The following is a 20,854-nucleotide window of genomic DNA, read 5'->3' as shown; positions in this document are numbered from 1 at the left end:
ATCGAGAAAAATGGTGGGCGAAGGAGCTGTTCTAGGACACTTGAGAAGAAGAGTGTGTCATAATTATTTGGCCACCAAGAATAAAAGGGAAAGAAGTGTATAACAGTATGATTTAGTTTAGAGAAAGGTTAAAATTTAAGAGAATACCCACACTGTATGTATCGTTTCATTTGGTATAAAATGTTCCCTCAAAGTGGGACTCTTTTATTGAAGAACAAATGTCAGAAATATCAGGGAGTCACAAAACTATAGGGTCATTCATGCTCCCAGAAACAATTCAGTGCAGAGATGAAAGAGTGTGGGCTGACATGTGAGCTCAAATCCCGACTCTACCACCTCCCTGGCAGTATGACCTCAGGACAATGACCTGACTTCTCAGGTCCCTGAGTTTTCTTTTTAGATAGAGCAGTGATAATCACAGAGCCCACCTTGTGCACTTGACTGAAAGTTACAAGAGAGAATGATGATCAAGATTAACAGTAAGGGATAGGTATTGCATGGAGGCTGCTGTTTCCCCCCTCTTCCCCTTTCTCTATCATCATCATCTTCATCCTGCCATCCCAGATGGTTTGTGGCTAACTTCATTAGTAAATATGAGAGGAAGAAAGCAAGAAGACCATCTCCCACCAAAATACGAGGCAGTCTCCCTTGCCCGCATCAAACTCCAAAAGCAGTACTTCTAATCATGAGAGTTTTCTTTTTAAAGCTACCCAACATAACTTAACAAGCGCCTCCACCTAACTCATGTCCTTTTTTTTAATCAAGCTACGACTACTGCGACATACTTTCTTAGTAAAAAGAAGAAAGCCCCCCCCCCCAAAGCAATAGAAGGCACTGGGTACTATCAGACAAGAGTCCCAGATTTAAGGACATCACATGTTCTTTGTGAAAGGGGAGGAAGCAGCGATATGTCCAGTTCTCCAAGGAACTTAGACAAGGTCTTTTTCTGTTTTCAGTCATTCAGAATCACAGGCTAAAGGCTACTTCATTCTTTTCTTCCCCTTTTCAAAAAGACTGCCTTCCGAAGCTCTAGGATGTAGGGTGTCTGGGTGGCTTCTTCTAATTCTGTAATTCTGGTGGTTTAACTGTGTCAAGCCTGCAGAGGCTTTCCCGTGGGGTGTCTAAGGCTGTGGCAAGTCCTCTTTGAAGTGGGGCACACCATTGCAAGTGGGCAGGGTCTGCAGAAAGGTCTGCAGGTGTGCCCCCAGAACTGGATGAGGGGCCCAGCCCAGGTTGCCAAACAATGGAAAGTTCCCGTTCTGGGTGTTAACTGTAGTTACCACAGCCAGACAATGCTGCCAGTGGTGTGGAAGAAAAAATTGCTGTAGCCAGCTGTGCTGTTCACAGTCGGATGGATTCTGTGTAGCTCCAAATGGTGATGGAGCCAGCAGCCTGTTGTAGCCAAGGACAGGATGATGGATGATCTACATACTGTGTCCAAGTAGAGAGAATGGCAGAAGTTCACTTCAGGGTTGTTAAAATGCTAATCTGGGGGAGTTAACAAAAGCTTAATAGAAATGAAAAGTTTGAGAAATAAGTATACCTCACGGGGTATCTATGTGGACCACTGATTTGATCGCCCTTGGTTACATAAATGGTGGCTTTTCCCAGTAAAATCATTTCCTAGTTTTCCTGTTGAATGAACGGAAGCACCTCCAAATTGTTAGCGGCACTGCCACTGTTGTGGGTCTAAGGAGACGAGTCAGCCCAACAATAGCCATCTCCACTGAAGAAGGTTATGAGAGGCTTAATACAGTTATATGAATTTTACTCTCTCTGTGTCCTGGGAATAAATCAAAACATGTCCATCCCACCCCCACCCCCCAGCAGAAGTTGGCAGCTGTTCATGAAATAAGCAGCAAGCTAAGACATAGGCTTTGGTGGATCTTAAAGCAAAGTCTCCATTCACATGAGTTCTCCTGTTCTAATGACAGTTTCAGTTTGTGAATTACACTACTGGTATACTGAATGATGGAGTGTTCACAATTTAGGATTCAACAGCATGCTTCAAAAAAAGGTGCATATTTACATTTCTTGCCAGTGATCCATTTCGCCACGTGATCCAAGAATGCCATTTGCATTCTTACTTAAGTTGAACATACAGAAACATGGCTGCCTCACCTGGCTTTGGAACACTGGCTAGCATAGCTGCTTGCAAACGACAGGTTTTCGATAAATACTGACTGACTGGCACACCCCCGAGTGCCTCTTGTTTCCTCTAGAAATGAATCTAAAATGTGAGGCTTAAAGTCTATTAATTGAAATAAAAGGTAATATTTTATCCTGCAATGTGTGAGGGAAAGAGTTCACCTCTTACAGTTATACCAATAACGGTTAGGCATTCAGCCAGGCTCTTAACTCTGCATAAAATGCATCAGAAGGGTGAAAAATGACCCCATCTCAGATGCATTTTTCACTCTTTGTATCTTAGTGAAACTCACATACAAGAACAATGACTAAGCTAATTACTAACGTTTATTATGATGGAGCAGCAAGAAGTGAAGAACTTCTCCAGCTTCAATAAGTCCTTAACAATTATGGGCATCTTTGTGAACCAAAGCTCTGATTCCTGCTTACTTGCCTGTGTGCCTTTCAAGCAAGAGAAACCACCACACAAGGATGCAGGGGCCCACTTACCCAGAGCACCATTACTGGACAGATCCTTCCTGTGCAGCAAGCAGCCAGTGAACTGAAGTCCACTGGATATTTCTAAGTTGCCCTCACTCTAAGGACTAATAGGTTTACATCAGAGCCATCTTTCAGATCCATCAGACCAGGGGAGACATGACCAGATGGTGCTATTAGTGGGCACCCAAAAAATGAAAGAGAGAGACAGAAAGAGGGAGAGAGTAGAAGGAAGGAAGGAAGGAAGGAAGGAAGAAAAGGGCAGAATGACCACAAATCTAATAAAACTTGAGTTAACCAGCTGTTTTGTGATGGAAAAGTCATAATATTCCTGGCATACTGTCCTACATCACAGAAATGTTCCTCCAAAAAGGTCATCCATGTAGTATCTCTAGTATAAGTGAAGAGAGGTACTAATATTTTGTAGGATCCAATAAGATATAGTAACTAACTAAATGACCCAGGGGAAGAAAATGGTTAGCTAAACAAGACATTTTGGAAATCTTAGGGTTATTTACTTAACTGTCTTTCTGAGAGCACATTCTAGGGACCTAAACAGAGCACAGACAGTAACGACAAAAAACAAAACTCGGCTATGGCTGGGCTTTAGTTTATTTACCTTAAGCTGTTTTAAGTTCATGATCATATAGGCCTAAATTTCAGGGCTTACTTGACAATTTCTATTTACCTAAGCCGGGTAAATGTTTGTGTAGTATTTGCCAGCCTGACAGAATATGCCTGTCACTCACTACATTAAACAGGACTACACACAACTTGATTTCCTGAGTTAGATAGCTAACAGAGCAATAGGATTTTTTTTAACAACTTGAATAAACCAGCATCAAAACCTACTGTTTATTGAACCAAAGGATAGTAAAATGCTCATCTTGAGCTGTCTGAGATTTTTCTCAATTCTACAGGGATGAAACCTGGAAGAATTTCTTCAAACAAGAATTTTTCCTCTGCTGAGGGACAGAGACCAAAACGAGATTGGAAAAATGTTAAACCCTTCCCTAGGACTTTAACCTTGAAATAAACAAAAGAATCCACTTTATTGCTCCAAACATCAAGCAGAGGGGAGAACAATCCTGCAAAAGCAACTAGACTTTTTACTGCAGACTTAAAATTCTCAGCCAGAAGTTCTTGGGAAAATTACCCTAGACATTTCTTTTCCCAAGTCACTGGAAACACTACCGTTATTTTTGAGAGAAAGCAGCCGCCCATCGTTGGGGACATAAGATCCAATTACTATTTACAAAGTCCATATATCTGTAATAACGATCTACTGTCCCTCCTGTGTGACAGCCGCCCAGCTGAGACTGGCGAGGGGTTGGGCTGCTGGAACTTGGGTCGCTGACTGGTCAGCTCAGAACAGGCAGTACTACCCTGAGTTCCTCTAATGCTGTAATTAATACTGCTACTTCATTCCCCTCTAGCTTCCATGACATTTAGCTCTTCACAAGTTCAGGATTTAAACAATCTCTAGACAGCGGTGGTCCCGAGAGTCGATTTAGCAGAAATTTTTAAAACCCAGTTCTTATCCATACCAAGTCTTTTATGACCTTTTATTTCAATCCAAGACTTAAACACGACGGAGGAAGCTTTAAGCCTTCCCAAATTACCCAAGGCGGCTGCTCTATCAGTTTCTGCAGACCAGGAACAGACATCATCGCTGTCAAGACGGGAAATAAAAGTTTCCCTACCTTCCTCCTCACCATCCCCCTGCCAGCGGCGGCCGATACGAGCGGCGGCTCCCTCCCGGCTGCAGGACGCCTCTCGCCGCCGGAGAAGGGGTTCAGTGCAAAACTGACTCTTCCTTATTTGTTTCCATCCATAATTGATGGGAAGATGAGAACGTAACACATCTCCGCGCTGGGCTCTTGCCGCCTGGCGGAGACCCTCTCCAAAACGCTTCCGTAAATCATTTCCAGCCGTAGAACAAAGCACGGAAAGTTGCGGGGGAGAGTGGCCAACAGGAGAAACCCGGGCGCCCGGTGGGCGGTGGGGGTGGGCGGTGGGCAGCTCCAGGCTCCAGAGCCCGCCCGCGGAGCGCTCGGCCAGCAGGGGGAGAAGGAGGGTGGGAAGTGGCTGCCCTCCCGGCTGGAGCCTGGGTTGGGGGGGATGGAGGTGGCCGGGTACCCCGAGCCCCCGCCCCCAGGCGCTGCCGGAGGCTGTCCGGTCCGGGGGCGCACTGACAGGTAGCGGGCGTCCGCGGTGAGCTGCTAGGTCTCGGCGGCGGCTCTGCGCCCCTTCTCCCAGCGCGGGCGAACGCCTGCGGGTCCACTCCTAGCCTTGCGGGCGCTGCGCGACCCCGACGGTCCCAGCGTCGGCTCCGGGGCGGGCGGGCGGAAGGGGGCGGCCGAGCCCGCGGCCGGCTCTGTCGGCTTTGGCTCAGCTTCTTGCGCTGGCTGGAGACGCCGTGACCGAGCAGCCAAGCAGCCCGGGTTCCCACTGATAATGCGCGGGGAGAGCGCGGAGCCGGCTCTGCCTGGCAAGAAACTTTTACTTGCCCCCTCCTTCCGCTTTTTTTTCGGGGGGGGGGGCGTGCACAGTGGAGGGGGCCTCCAACTCCACGTGCCCCTCCCCCTAAACCTCCAGCAGTGTCAGTTTTGACGGGTCCGCCAAACCTCTCCGGCCCGCTGCGCGTCCCTCGCACGGCAGGCGGACAGGGCTGCTTGGAAGAGAAATCAACTCTCCAGTGACAACACACATGCACGCACATACACACACGCGCGCGCGCGCACAGGCACACGCACATAACACGGGCTGCGACTCCGGCTCTGAGGATCTGCGTCCGACCCCCACCAGGCGTCCAGAGCATTAGCAGATTATAAGACGGTCTTACCTCATTGGGGGTGGGGAGTAGGGGTCGGCTGGTTAAAAAAAAAAAAAAAAAAAAAAAAAAAAAAAAAAAAAGAAAGAAAGAAAAAGGAAATGCTCAATACGCGCAGGGAAAAAAGAAAATAAAGAAAAAAATCCGTCTTTCTCTTTAGGTCTTGGCTTCCTCGGTATAATCCTGAAACTCGCCACCACCAGTCCTTGCAGCAGCGACAGCAGCAGCAGCAGCGGGACGGAGCGGGAGCAAAACAAATCGAGGCAAGGCAAATGGTGTAATTCGATCCATCTCCAAGTCAATCCATCAGGCGAGCCGGAGCTGGTTCCCTCCCCGCACCAGGCAGCTCGCGACGCGGGGCCCACCCCCGGGCACTGACAGCAGGAGGCGCGGGCGGCCCGGAGCGCTCACCCTCGGCCGAGCGCCGTGGCCAGCGCCGCCTGGAGGCCCCCAGCCCGGCGCCGCGGCCCCGCTGACCCTTCGGTGGCCCCCGCGTCCCTCCTCCTTGGCGCTCTGCTGCGCACCCTCCCTCTCCGCACCTCTGAAGGGCTGCTCCTTCCAGCAACTCCCAGAGCCTCAGTCATCCAGCTCGCGGTGACTGCTGCAGCCTGCAAAGCAGCCTTTTCGCTTTCCTCCCTCTTTCCCTCTTTTTTTCCTTCCCTCACTTTTTTCAGAGCTTTCCTCCAGACATCCAGAGGACAAATCATTGCAGCCCAGAGGAGCTGCAGGCGCAGTTGCTCTGTAAAGTTCGGCCTTGGTTTCTTAATCTAAGATTTATTTTTTTAAGCACATCCTTACAAAACCGCCCCCATATTACCTTTCTCGTCCCCCAACCCCCTCCAATTTCTCTTTATAACCACTAAGCAAAACAGCTGGGAAGAAGCAATCAAACACTGCTTTATCTTTATAAAATACAGAAATTGCCTACTAAAAATCCCATTTCTACTTTGAATGAAAGCCATTCAGTACAGTATAATTTTGCAGGCTAATGAGCCGGTTTTACAGGCAAGTGTTTCGTGTAATATGTTGTGGGAGAAATGAAAATGTCCTTGAAGTGACATCATTTAAAATTGACTGTCACAAATGAAAGGGGGAAAAAAGGCCATATATTCCAAAACAAGAGGATTTCAATCCAAACTTCATTTCCAAGAATGGGGGCTGTGTTTTATTAATTTCCAGTTGAATTATGAATCACTGAGGGCTCTGAATGGCTGGAATGAACCATGATATCCCAAGAAGAAGAAGAAGAAGAAAGAAGAAGAAGGAGAAAGAGGGAAAGGGGAAGGCCAAGGAGAAGGGGGAGGAGGAGGAGGAGGAGGAGAACAGAGCTTTTTCACCAAACTTTCAATATTCATTTGAGTATAGTTAATTACCCGAAAAAGAAAAGAAGGGGGCGGGGAAAGGATTTTCCTTTCCTCAACGGTTCCTGCTTTCTCCTCTGCACAGAGTTGCATGTTTACATTTAGGAAAAATACCCTGTTCTGAGTTGTTTCTGAAACTTCCACTGACAGCTTTGAAAAGGAACTCCAAAAGACACCCCATGGAACTGCGGAACTCCGGCCTGGACTCATCCGGAGAACTGTTTCCTCACCAGTTAACACTTTGTTACCAAAAGGCAGAAGGAGGGAGGAGTGGAGGGAGAGTCTTTTAAAATATAAACTCTCTTCCTGCTGTTCTTCCTATTCGAAGAAAGGGGTAGGGGGCGGAAAGAACAGCTTTGGCAACTCTGCTCTGTGATTTTTCTGTTGTTGTTAAGGCTTTTGTTGGCTGGCTGGCTGGTGATTTCTGGTTGTGCTGGGCTCTGACATCATTGCAAGTTACTTGGCAGTCAGGGCCCTTCCCCAGCCAACTTCTGACCCAGAAAGCTGTGCCTGTTTTACTGGCATCCAGTCATCCCGTATTTTCTCCACCAAGGGAGCAGGCCCCGCTGCAGGCAGAGGGCTCTGTGCACTGAATGAAGATGCAAGGGGGTGACCCGGTGGCTCCATAAGAATTAAATTGCCACCCACCTGGAGGCAGAAAGCTTAGGAGTTGTTCTGTCTCTGCAGTAACAGCAAAGGGGGGGGGGGTAGGTTTCAGTTCTTTAGACTCCTGAATTCTTTGCTGAAATTCCATGATGACCAACTTTACAGAGCACCACCCCTGGGAGTACAGTTTATCCTGGACTGAGTTCTTCAATCCAGGAATAAAAAAAACTTTGAGGCTGCAGAAGGATGTGCTAATAGGTCATTTCAAGCCAAGGATGAGACATGTTTTCAGTCTAAACATCAGTCTAGACCTCTGAGCCAGTCTCAATGTTTGGTTCCCTGAGGAAGAGAAGTAGGGAAGTGGACAACCCACTGACATGGAAAGAGTGACACCCTGTGTCTTTTGGTCGGGATCAAGACATTACTCTTAGGAATTCATCATCTCCTTGGTTCCCGGAATCTTGATTGTCAGGAAAATGACTTTCTTTTCATTTGGATTTTAGTGGGAAACAGTCTATAAAAGCAAGTGCTCATTCTATGCACTTTGTTAGCATTTGGTCCTTTCAGTTGATTTTATACACTTTTAACCTTCCAGCTCTGTTTACTTCTCTAGTGCCATATTTTGTCCCACGTCCCACATCCCACAGTACATCCCCATTAAGCTCTCGCATCGCATGGCCGCTGGCGGCCCCCCACTGTGTCACCCCGCTTCATGTCTCCTGTCTTCATTTATGGTGTCTCTGCTTTTAGGGCTGCTCTTTCTCCATAACGTCAGGTACTTTAATTTCTGTTTTTCTTCACTTTTACCAAAAATTTTTCTAGGTATCAGAATCTCCCTCCTCCCACTAGCCCCAGGATGGGTTTAAGCACCTGTTTTCTATGCTCTTCCAGCAAGTTTATTTAGGTAATTTCCCACAGGGAAGGGAAAAGATCTGTTTAGGATGTCTTCCCCATTGGGTGCTTCTTAACTGCAGGGATCTTGCCTTTTGACCTGGATAGCCCCCCGTGCCTAGCACAATGCCTGGCATTTACTAGGCACTCAATGAATACTTCTGAAACTGGTCAGGTAACAGAGCCTAGAACTTTTATGTGCTTTCATACCCTTTTATGTGCTGAACTAGTCATCTCTAGATTGTGTCCTCCTCCAGAGTAGGGATTTATTCACCCGTATCCCCTGAGCAAGCATAGTGCCCTTGTAAGGATATCGGTTGAATGAGTGAATAATGAAGGAAGATATCTGGCACTTTCCACACTCAGAAAGAATGCTTAAAGGACTCACTGTTGTAGAGGGTTAGCAGTGATGCTTTTGGGTTATCTGTGTACATCTCGCATTAGGGATAAGCAGTAACTTCATTCACAGTCCTTGGTTTGTTTCCTTTAGGAATAAAACTCAGAATGTAATTTCTATCTTTCATTCCCAATCTCATTTCCAGAATAAAAGCTATCTGAAAATTATGGAGAATCTATGTGTAACGATCAGTGAAAGTTTATCAGTCATTGAAGAGTACAACTCATGAACTCCTACAGCACAAAGCACTCGTGCTTAATATGGGCCAAACTCTGTTCTTAGCCTTTTACAAATATTAACTCACAACAATTCTATGAGGTAAGTACTACTGTTCTCTTCATTTTATAGAAAAGGAAACTGAAGTTTACAGGGTGCAAGGGACTTGCCTAAGGCCGCCCAGGTAGTAACTAAATAGGATCTGAACCCTACCTCTTGCTTAGTTGTAAGAACGCTTAATAGTGAGGTCACAGTTAATAGCAGTAGTTAATAGTGAAGGCTTTAAAACATCAGACAACCTGGATTCAATCCAGATTCCTCCCCCTTGGGATAATTTATTTGACTACATTGTGCTTCAGTCTTCTCACCTGTGAAACAGGGGTGATAACAATATTTCACATGGGTCTTATGAAGTCTGAATGTGATAATGCATGTAAAGTGTTTAGCATCTTACCTGGAACACAGCAAGCCCTGAATAAATATTAGCCAATATTATTATACGTGCCCTGAAGGCAGAGCAATCTTGGAAGCCTGCAGAACTGAAAGGGAAACTTAATCCAACCTCACATTAAAAGGGAGCTTTAGTGCAAAAACACATGGTATACAACAGCTTGGCAATGCCTTCCTATATCCTTCATTCCCTCATCTGAGTCTATGTATCTGTTAATTCAGATACACACACTGCTCGCTATCCAGTGGATATGAAATAACATTCTTGTATGAATTTTAATGAATAACACAGTTTAGGATCTAGAATTTCATGTTCCAAAATAAAAAGAGAAGAGGTATTGAAATTTCAAAGGTAGCTGCAGCTCCTGTGATTAATTTGGAATGCACATATAGTCTTCCTTGCGTTCACACATTATAGAAAGTGCTTTTGTGGCAAGGGATTGTTTTCAAAACTAATCTAAGCTCTCCATGACATGATAAATCATTAATAATATAGACCCAAATCTCGGCATCTGCATGGGCACAGCTGGCCTCCTTGTGTCAACAGTCTGCATATGAAAGTGACTCTGCCAAGATATTTCACTTTAATGAAAAATATTTATCACGGTAAATCTTAAACCTCAAGATTTTACTGACATAATTCATTTCTATTATTATGTACTATGATAAGATACTACCACAGCTATGCTTATGTTTGGAATGATAAAACTGTGGCTTTTTAGCCATTTTGATTACTGTTCCTTAGTATGAACAATTTCTGCCATACACTCTAAGTAAAGGGAATGCACCATGCATCTACGATAATAATAAATCAGTTACTTATCTAATTTTGCTAATGACCCCACAGGTGCCGCTGTGTGGACGGACACTGAGTGCTCAAGCCAAATTAAATCAGACGGGTTTTTTTTGTTTGTGTTTTTTTTTGTTACCATCAGAGAGATGAATGGTAAGCAGCCCTTAATAATATTAGCTCTTTTGAAAACAGACAAGAGATCAGGAATGCTATCACCATTTCATCAAAGATCTTTTGAAACAGCAGAAACAAAATAAACTTTTTAGAGGGAGGGTCAAACAAAAGGATGATTAAATTAGTCCCAGTTGCTTACTTGTACTTATATGTACTTAGGAAAGAGTGCTTAGGGTGCAGGGATGCTAGCTTACATCCCCGCAGATAGAGGGAAGCTGAGACTCTGGGTAAATTCCTCAGAACCTTCTCTCCAAAATTTACAGCAACCAACCCACTGACCTTAAGGAATCAGGGCTGAATAATATCTATTAAATGTTAGAATCTCTTCACAAAAATAAAAGATAATACAAATATTCAAAAGTGGTAGAGAATTAGAATATGTTTTTTGAAATGTATACTTTTTAATTTTTTAAAAAGGATGTCAAATATCTTTTTTTATAAAAGATTTTTTATTTGTTTGTGAGAGAGGGAGCATGAGCAGGGGGAGGGGCGGGGGAGAGGGGCAAAAGACTCCCCCGCTGATCCAAGAGCCCTGAGAGAGGCTTGCATGACTCTTGAGATCATGATCTGAGCAGAAGGCAGACACTCTACTAACTGAGTCACCCAGGCATCACATTTTTTTTTTAAATAGACCCCACTGTCTAATCACCTTCTTCTCCTTTTTCTTCATTTCCCTCTCCTTCTGCTTATTTATTAACTTATTTATTTTTTGCCTCAGCCAATGTTAAAATTCAAATCAACCAAGGGATAAGAAACTAACTGGCTACTTATTACACCTTAGATACTGATGGCTACAATTCTGTCCACTTAATTTTCACCATAACTCTTAGAGACAGGAATCATTTAGGAATGAAGAAACTCAGGATTATTTGAGATAACCATCTTGTTAAAGTTTGCAGCTTTGTAGATGATGGAGGTCCAGAATCTACCATAGGTCTGTTTGGCTCGCAGCCTAATTTGCTTTCTAGGCATGCTGTAAAAAATGTAAAAAAAAAAAAAATGTAAAAAACTTGCTTTACCCCATGCTGTAAAAAATGTAAAGAGCACAGGGTTGAAAACCAGTGTGTCTTGGATAACACAGCAAATAAAATTATTTAAAACTCACAACTACACTCTCCAAGCTATGTTAAAAACGTGTGCTTCAATTTCTAATTCTTTGATAGTTCTTGCCTGTTGCATACAAACTAGTATCAGGAATTCTGTGATAGGGTTTATAGCATACTTTAAACTTCTCTACCTTATATGCCTACTATTACCCATATAACTCTTCTGGACTACTTACAAATAATAATTTTAAAGAACCTATTCAACAGCATGCAAATTTTATATTAAAATCATCCCCACTGGGTAAGCTACAAATGTTTCAATTAATGGCTAAGGCCATAATGATGGTAACCTTTGCAAAAAAAAAAAAAAAAAAAAAAAAAAAAAAAGAAAATCCTAATCTCTGAATGCTGTATATATTAGAGCTAGGTAGTAGAGCTACAGACTTGAATCATTGCTAGACACCACTAGTGCCACCTATTGGTTAAAAAAAAAGAATAGGATTCTGGGTAATTTCCATCTTTCCAAACAATGCAAGCAAAGATACATTTTTTACTTTCCTTTCACCTTCTGTGGAGGATGTTTTCTGTTATGGACATTTGATTAATATTGAATATGTTAGAGTCATTTTTTAAAAATGACCTTGGTTACATGCAAAGGAGTGAAGGGTAATAGGTATATGGGGGACAGGAAAGGGTTGACATTCTGGAATAAAAATCAATAGCAAACACTGTTCGCATTCTGCTGTAATTAGAGGAGTTGTCTAAAATCCCCAATGCCTTATTAAACTGTGATGAAGTGGCAAGGGCCAGTAGCACATAGGGAGACACATTTGGCTAACAAGTGTTTAAATCTGAGTCTGGGATATGGTGTCACTGAGTCAGCAATGACACAAACGAGGTAATAGGAGGCAATGCTGTCTCCATCAGCCCCAAGTACTGGAGTTTCATTCGTGTTCTAGAAGGAGGCTCAGGAGAAACCTGTTGTTTGTCTAACCTTTCTCTGGCTGCACAAAGTGGTCTCCCCAGATCTCTCTGGCCTTCAAAACCAGAACCCATCATCAGTAGACAGTCAGCAAGTAAAAACAGTTAAGGATCATAAATTTTTACAGCAGAATTTTCTTGCTAGGATGGTCCTAGCAACCAAGTTAGAGCTAAACATTATCCATTTTACTTTACTGCAGTCGAGGTTGAGCTCCTCGATGGCTGCTAAAAGTTTGAATTGTGATATGTGCTGAAAAAAAAAAAAATCACTTCGAATTTACATTCTTAAGGACCCCTTTAAAAGAGGAGCCTCAGAGTTTGCCACTGTCTGAATTTGTATTTCAATTATTAAGCGAAGAGAAGAAATTGTTTGGCTAGAAGCCTTTCTGGAAAACCCAGAAAAGGTCCAGAAGGACTGTTTAGAGGCTTTTTTTTTTTTTTTTTAATTTGACAGACAGAGATCACAAGTAGGCAGAGAGTGAGAGGGGCAGAAGCAGGCTCCCTGCTGAGCAGAGAGCCTGATGTGGGGCTCAATCCCAGGACCCTGGGATGATGGCCTGAGCAGAAGGCAGAGGCTTAACCCACTGAGCCACCCAGGCGCCCCTGTTTAGAGGCTTTTAACACTATTACACACCCATTAAATTAGAATCTTTCCATGTATTGTATTCAATGGTTGACTTCTCAAATCATATTGCGTCTGGATCCACACAGGTATCACGTGTGTACTCTTCTAGAATTCCTGTTTAAAGTATTTGTGGGTTCTTTCGCTGTATGAAAATCTTTGGAATTGTGCTCATAAAGCACCCCAATGTGTTCTGAATTTCTGGGTCCTAACTGCAGACTGAATGGATTCATTTCTCATCACAAATTTTAATTAAGAATTCCAGTGATGCAATCATTGCTAATGAATAATACCTACTCAGTACCAAAGCATTCTACTAAATATGTTTACTCAAGAGTATGTTTTCTAAAGATACTTCCCATGGGTCCGTTCCTCATTTTTAAGTCATTGACCTTATATTTAAAATAGGAGGAAAATGTTTATCTCCTATTTTATTGAGATATATGAGAATTCAGAAGACAAGGATGGCAGCTGGGAATAAATTCATATTAAAGTCAATCAATCATGATTTCAACTCCTCAGAAATATCAAGATGCTTAATTCTGTGACTTATCTTTGTTTAGATCATTTGGTAAGGCTATTCAATTGCTTATTCCCTGGCTAGGCTATTGTGCTTTTGAAAAAACTACCCCAGGCTACTGATTGCTTGAATATGCTCTTGATTTCCATGTAATAAGGGAAGAATCAATTCGTTTGTTTTTAACTTATTTGCCAGCTTTTATGTCGATGAACGAAAAACATAAATAAATAAATGAACAAACTACTCATCCCTTTTGATATCAGGTAAGTGTGCAGCCTATAGAAAGAGTGTTATTTCTGGGAATTTCAAACAATGTTAATTCTTTCAAGTTAAATCACTTGAAACACACAAAGGCTGAGGCAGACTACCCGTAAAAATGTTTCTCCAAGAGACCTTGAGTTCCAGGGAACAGAGGACCTTCCAAATCAAAGCAGGACATTACAAAATCCACTCAAGGTGACAAGAAGAGATCCCCAGATAAGACTATAACTCATGTGGGCGAGGGCAGGATCATTCACTCATTCATCCTTACATACGTTCATTTCACAATTTGTTATTAATAGCATCAATCTGCTTTGTGTAAAGCACTGTGCAGAGATAAATGAGATATACCTTGCATTTAGACAGCAACTTAGAGTTTGAAAAGCAGCTTTATCCGTCAGAGTCCTGGCAGGGAACAGATGGCACATTCAACGTGTGTAATTTGAAAAGTCTTTAATAAAGGGATTATTTGTAAAGGTGTGGGTAGACTGCAGAGAAACCACAGGGAGAGTTACCCTGAGGCCTGACTACCCCTAGGACCTAAGGAGCCAGAGGAGGTAGCAACTGGCAGAACCTAGACACATAGAGACAATGTGGGGAAGATCCCCTTGCTTAGAAGTCATTTCTAGAGGCACAGAGTAGAGGAAGAGGACAGAGGACAGAGGCTGGATCTAGAGGAACAATTGGAAACCCATTATTTAATTTTATTTTGATTCTTACAGAAGAGTAGTGTTAGAAACCCTAACTTTGCAAATGAGAAAACTGAAACTAGATTTGCTTATCATAACTTAGTTACATAGCAGAACCAGACCTTGAACTTGAGTCTTCTGAATCTAAATCCCGTGCTTACCAACCTGTCTCCTTATTCCCTACCCTTTGGACTTCCTTATGACCCTTATCATATTGAGTTATTAACATGTTTTATCACTTAGTGGACTGAGCTTCTTGAGAGAGAGAACTAGGTCATTGTATTTGGTGTATAGAGTTGCAGCTGGATAGGAATTCTGGAGACCTCAAATGGATAGAATGGAGAGAGTGTGCAACCTAGCTGGAAAGACAGATGTGTAAGGCTAACATCACACATAGCAGAATGCTGCAAATGCTAAATCCAGAAGTAGAGGGAAAGGAGGAATAGGTAACAGTGTGGGTTGTTAAGACTTTATGATGTGGGGTCATATGAGCTGAGCCAAGCACTATGAAAGACAAGGTCAAAGGTAACCTTTGACCAAGTTACTGTGGGCAGAGGGGAGAGCAGAAGTAGGAGCAGGTGGGAGGGCATGGTATAGTTGGGCATGCTTGACATTCCTGGAGGCAAATAGCCTGAGATGTGTCTGGAAGGACAACATAGGCGCACAGCATGGAATTTCTGAAGTGGCACTTGCTGGAGTTAGAATGTCTTTCTCAGGGTGTTTAGAAGCCATAGATTTTTGAAGAAAAGATGATCGTAATTTAGGCTGTGCTTTTGAGAGACAGTCCTCAAGGCAAAGGGTGGAAGAGCTTGGAGAGGTTTCAGAGTAAGGATGCTAGGATAGGGGCCAGGGCAGAAGTTGGCTTCAGTGGTATTGGAATCAGTACATACCAGAGACACAACAGGGGCTGATGTTTGACTGTCAGTGTGGGATGTGGTTTTTAGTGAGGACCTAAAAACTTATTTTCAATCCAAGTTTCTATAGAGAACATAGTCTTCAAATTCATCTAGATTTTCTTTGTATGGCCAAATTTAATAAAAGTTGAATTATTTTAAGAGATGGAGACACAGGAAGTGGAGCAGGTTTTCATGGAGGATAACTGAGTTTGGCTTTGGGTAAGTAGACTTTAAAGTGCTGGCATGGTATCCCTAAAAGGAAAATTAGAAATTGTCATAATAATTACATTCGTGGACAGGGGACACTTGCTATTTTCCAGAGAAACAGCAACATCTAAATGAGCCAAATACATAGAATAAGGTAAGAGGCAATTCAGTTCTTATCAAATGACCTAGGTTAGCCCTTATGCCCTCCTAAGTCTCACGTGCTCAGAGATGCTCGGGTGAAAAGCTTTAATCTTTTGTATTCTTGGAGTGTTTGCTCCAACACAGAAAACGTACACTGGAGAATTACACAATTATTTCCATTTCTCGGCCATGTCCATGCAAACATAGGAATAGCATACCTGGCAATTCGTTGTATTTTATCTAATACCTTTTGGGACGACTGTTCAGTGATATCTGTTCCACCCAACACTTTTATAGAAAATGCTGATGCATACTTTTAGAACTTTTTATGAAACTATTCAAAATCATTCTTTCAGAACGCTAAGGGAACTTTGATGTTTCTTTTTTTTTTAATTCTTTTTTTTTTTTTTAAGATTTTATTTATTTATTTGTTAGGGATAGAGGGAGAGAGAGTGAGCGAGCATAGGCAGACAGAGAGGCAGGCAGAGGCAGAGGCAGAGGGAGAAGCAGGCTCCCTGCCGAGCAAGGAGCCCGATGTGGGACTCGATCCCAGGACACTGGGATCATGACCTGAGCCGAAGGCAGCTGCTTAACCAACTGAGCCACCCAGGCGTCCCATGAACTTTGATGTTTCTTAAAAGTGGTATAGATAAGTGTCCAAAAATTAATTGAGTTAAACCATTATCACTCCATGTAAAATTAGGTATCCCTAGGATCTGATTATCAATATTTGCTACCGAAGTCTAAGTGAACTCAGAGAAATAGAGTTCCGTGGTTTCTTCTCTCCATTATTTTAAACAATGTGAACATTAGCCATTTGACTTGATTTGCAATGTTAACATGAAATATAGTAGAGAGTGGATCGTTTCAGAGTAAGAAATCACATCTTGACAGCCTGGTGATAAAATGCTATAACAGTAAAGATTAGATCACTTCCAGTTGTCTCTACAAAAATTTTGGGAAAAAACAGAATATGACTTTATATTCTTCAAGCTTAGTTTTTCTATTTATTTAGAAAAAGAAAGTGAGTGTGGGGCCATGAACATCATGATATTATTTAATGGTTAGAGTGAACTTCAGAGTAACTTCGATCAAGACAACTCATAATGTAATGGTTATAGGATTTGATAAGTTTCTTCACTTATGTTATATAGGTTAAAAACATATAGTGTTCTCCCCCAGTACATAAGGGAGAGAGACAGGAGGGAAGAGGGAGTGGAGGCAGAAAAAAAGTAGAGCAACAAAATGAAAGAAAAGGAAGGCAAATGAGAAATCTAATTAAATTTAACGGCACATTTCCAAGAAAAAGATAAAATCTTTTGCAACATCTGCAGGTTCAGTTTCTGAACTGTAGGCACTTACATTGGCAGGAACTTACTCCCCCCCCCCCCCCTTTTTGTTTTATTATTTGCCGTTAATGGGGGGAGAAATAAAATAGATATAAGTATTTGTTAATTTCATGCAACCCGTTTCAAATTACACAGAATCTCATAGAATGTAAGCTTAATTACATAAGCAACCTTTGTATTAAAAACATCACTTTATTACCCTCTATAAACATTTTATGAATCCGTTTAGTTTATGGTTAAATTAAGAGGAAATGAAAGGCAGGGATAAACTACAAAGGATTCTTTCCTCATCTTTTAAACTGACTTCATTAGAACCATAATTTAGGGCTAGGTATATCTGAGCAATCCAAGCATAGAGATAGGACAAATCTACACTTGTATTATTCAGTCAAATGTTGAAAAAGTGGTGTTTGGTTTTTGATGAATATTTAATATGCCAGAGAGCTCTCAAGATTCCACTTTAGCTGTGAGATCTGGAGCGGTTTTCAGCAGAGGCTGAATTGCTGATCTGGCCCCCTGAGCTCCCTCTCCACTTTTCTTCCTCTGATATTCCTTAAGTTGCAGAGAGGTAGAAAGATACAGCACCCTGCTGCCTGAATAGTCTCCTATATGTACTGTATAAATGAAAAAGATTAGGAAAAGGACCCTGGACCTGAGGCAGTCCACACTCTGGAGAAGTACCCTGGTCCTGGTTTGAGGCCACAGGACTCTGACTATCCAGCAAAGGTTTTTGACTCCCTGGTAATGGCCTTAAGCCTCGAGGGCTCGAGAGAAAGCCAACATTTTTCATACTGCAGCATAGAATTTGGACCCAATTTGAGCCATCTGGACCCTTCCTTGCCTCTTAATCAGTGCAAGTCAATGTGGGACAAGAAACACAGGGCTTTCACAGATGACTGGTCTTACTTATTCCTGCAATTCAGAGGGATTGCGAAAAGCACTGGTTGAGCTGGCCTGTGATTAACCAGTGACTCTCTGGTTCAAGTGGGAAATGGTGAGCTTCTGGAAAAAAAAAATCAGAAAAAAATAAATTCTAGAACATCTGTGAAAGATTATTTATTAAGTCATGTATTTTGTTATTCAATTATTTTATTAGGGCAAGTACACAGGTTTTGTTTTGTTTTTGCTTAGCTTTGGTATCCTAACGATTCCAGGTTTCAGTTTCCTCTTCTGCAATGCTAAGATAGTTAATATGAGGTTACTGTTAGGAGTACAATAACCAATGTTTATGAAAACATTATATAGGTTTTATAGAGTAAAACTGTAAAACCTTACAATAAGATTAGCTATTACCAAAGTTCAGTGGCCGACCTGGTGGCCAGGTAAGAATTGCTTGGGATGCTTTGTTAAATTCTGTGCGTCACACCTGCTTTCTTCCCTTCCTTCCCATTATGATCTGTCCGTCTAGTGTCCTTCTCTTCTCTCTCACTGAGTATCATTACTTTAGTGACCCCCTGTTACACCGCATTCTTCAGCATAATAAAAAGGTGAAAAGTAGCTGCCTTTAAGCACCGAGTACTAGAAAGCCATATTTGTATCTCCAGTGCTTAAAACAGTATCTGGAAAATACATATTTATTGAATGAACAGTTTAAATGATAATGCAGAGATTACTACCAGAAAGGTGAATGTAGTTCTACTACTATAGTACATCTTTAAAAAATTTTAAATACCCCTTAACTACCTCACTGGGGGAAAAAAAATCTAGAATAGGATAATACTTGAATGTGATCAAAGTGCAAGCCACTCATATCAAAATCCAACAAGTTCTTAGTGGTAAAATACAAGAGTTCCTCTTAAAAAAAAAAAAAAAAAGTCATAGAGGGGCACCTGGATGGCTCAGTGGGTTAAGCCTCTGCCTTCAGCTCAGGTCATGATCTCAGGCTCCTGGGATCAAGCCCCACATTGGGCTTTCTACTCAGCGGGTAGCCTGCTTCCCCCTCTCTCTCTGCCTCTCTGCCTACTTGTGATCTCTATCTCTGGGTCAAATAAATAAATAAAATCTTAAACAAACAAACAAACAAACAAAAAAACCACAATGCCACAGTAAGGCAGGGAGAAGCATCCAAGTAAACAGAACAGAGTACAGATATAGACACAAATTTTTATATAATATTAAATTCATTAATATGTAAATTAAAATATAAATATGGTAGCATGTCAAGTAACAGAGAAAGGATAAATTCTTTAATAAGAAAGCTGAAACAATGGTTGTTTTTTTTTTTGGCTGGCGGGGGGGAAGCTGGACTCCTGTTTCATACTTCATTGTCTGCCAGAAAATAAACTTCTAATGGATCATATATCCAAATTTAAAAAGAGGTTATAAAAATCTATAAGTGATTATTTCCACAAACCTAAGATAGTTTCTAAATATGACAAGACACAAAACCAAAACTCAGAGTAAAAGACTGGTATTTTTCCTATAAAAATCTGAAAATTTATATGCAGTGAAAAATACAATAAAACTTAAGAAGACCAACTAGCAACCATCTGCAATATAAAAAACAAAAGGATTATTATTCTTTTCTAAGTAACAGCTGTACTAAGATGTAATTCACATACTAAAAAGCTCACTCTTTTACAGTATACAATTCAGTGGTTTTTAGTATATTGACAGAGTTGTGCATTCATCACCACAATCTATTTCTAGTATGTTCACATCATCCCAGAGAGAAACCCTGTACCCATTAGCAGTCACTCTTTATCCCTTCCTTTCCCTGACCCTGGTAGCCATTAATCTAAACTTTGTCTCCATAGATCTGCCTGGACATTTCATACATGCGGAATCATACAATATGCAGCCTTTTGTGTCTGTTCCTTTCACTTAGCACAAAGTGTTCAAGACTCATCCATGTTTGTGTCATGTATTGGTACTTTATTCTTATTATGGCTGAATCATATGCTTTTGAATGGATATACCACATTTTCTTTATCGCTCATCAGCTGATGGACGTTTGGGTTGTTTCTATTTTTTTGGCTACTGTGAATAATACTTCTATGGAAATTTATATACAAGATTTTGCATGGATACATGTTTTCATTTCTTTTGGGCATATACCTAGGAGTGGACTTGCTATGATAACCCTGTCTTTAATTGGTTGAAAAACTACCAAACTGTTTCACTCATTGGCTGCATAATTTTATATTTCTATTAGCAGTGTATTAAGGTCAATGTTTTTATGTCCTCATCAACACTGTTACTGTCTGTCTTTTTTATTATAGTCATCTTAGTATGTATAAAGTAACATCTCACTGTGGTATCGTTGTGCATTTTTCTATTGACTAAAGGTGCGGAACATCTTTTCATGAGCTTACTGGCCGTTTGGGTATTTTCTGAGAAATGTCTACTTAAATTCTTCACTTATTTAAAAAATTGGGTTATTTACCTTTTTATTACTGAATCATAAGAGATCTTTCTATATTATAGGCAAAAGTCCTTTAATCAGATATACGATCTGCAAATGTCTTCTCTCATTCTGTGAGTTGTCTTTTCACATTCTGGATGGTGTCCTCTGGAGCACAAAAGTTTAAAAATTCTGACGAAGCCCAATTTATTTTTTTTGTATTTTGTTGATTGTGCATTTGGTGTAATATCTAAGAAACCACTGCTTAATTCAAGATCATGAGGCTTTACTCCTATATTCTCTTCTAAGAATACAATAGTTTAACTTTTACATGTAGAGCTATGATCTATTTTGAGTTAATTTTATATGGTGTGAGGTAGGGATCCACATTCATTATAGTGCATGTAAAAATTATTATCTTAATGTATTAAGTGCACTTCAATAATAAATACT

The 20,854-nt window shown here is 41.5% G+C and overlaps 1 protein-coding gene across 12 annotated transcripts in view; it reads right to left on the bottom strand.

Annotated features, from left to right (window-relative positions):
* The window catches only part of SEMA6D (semaphorin 6D), a 171,179-nt gene that overhangs the window by 49,380 nt on the left and 100,945 nt on the right, over positions 1-20,854 (bottom strand). For 10 of the 12 annotated variants that reach the window (XM_059181455.1, XM_059181459.1, XM_059181463.1 and 7 more), the window contains exon 1: positions 4,329-4,465. The exons of 1 other annotated variant lie outside the window; for it this stretch is intronic. The gene's annotated coding sequence lies outside the window, so the exon portion shown is untranslated. Of the gene's footprint in view, positions 1-4,328; positions 4,466-5,470; positions 5,828-20,854 lie in introns of those variants that run through there. One more of the 12 variants, XM_059181456.1, reaches the window with a different exon arrangement.

This window comes from Mustela lutreola, chromosome 7, assembly GCF_030435805.1.
Source record: "Mustela lutreola isolate mMusLut2 chromosome 7, mMusLut2.pri, whole genome shotgun sequence".
NCBI classification, from domain to species: Eukaryota; Metazoa; Chordata; class Mammalia; order Carnivora; family Mustelidae; genus Mustela; species Mustela lutreola.
Note: the sequence above shows the minus strand (reverse complement) of the source record. Positions and strands in the feature narration are given on the sequence as shown.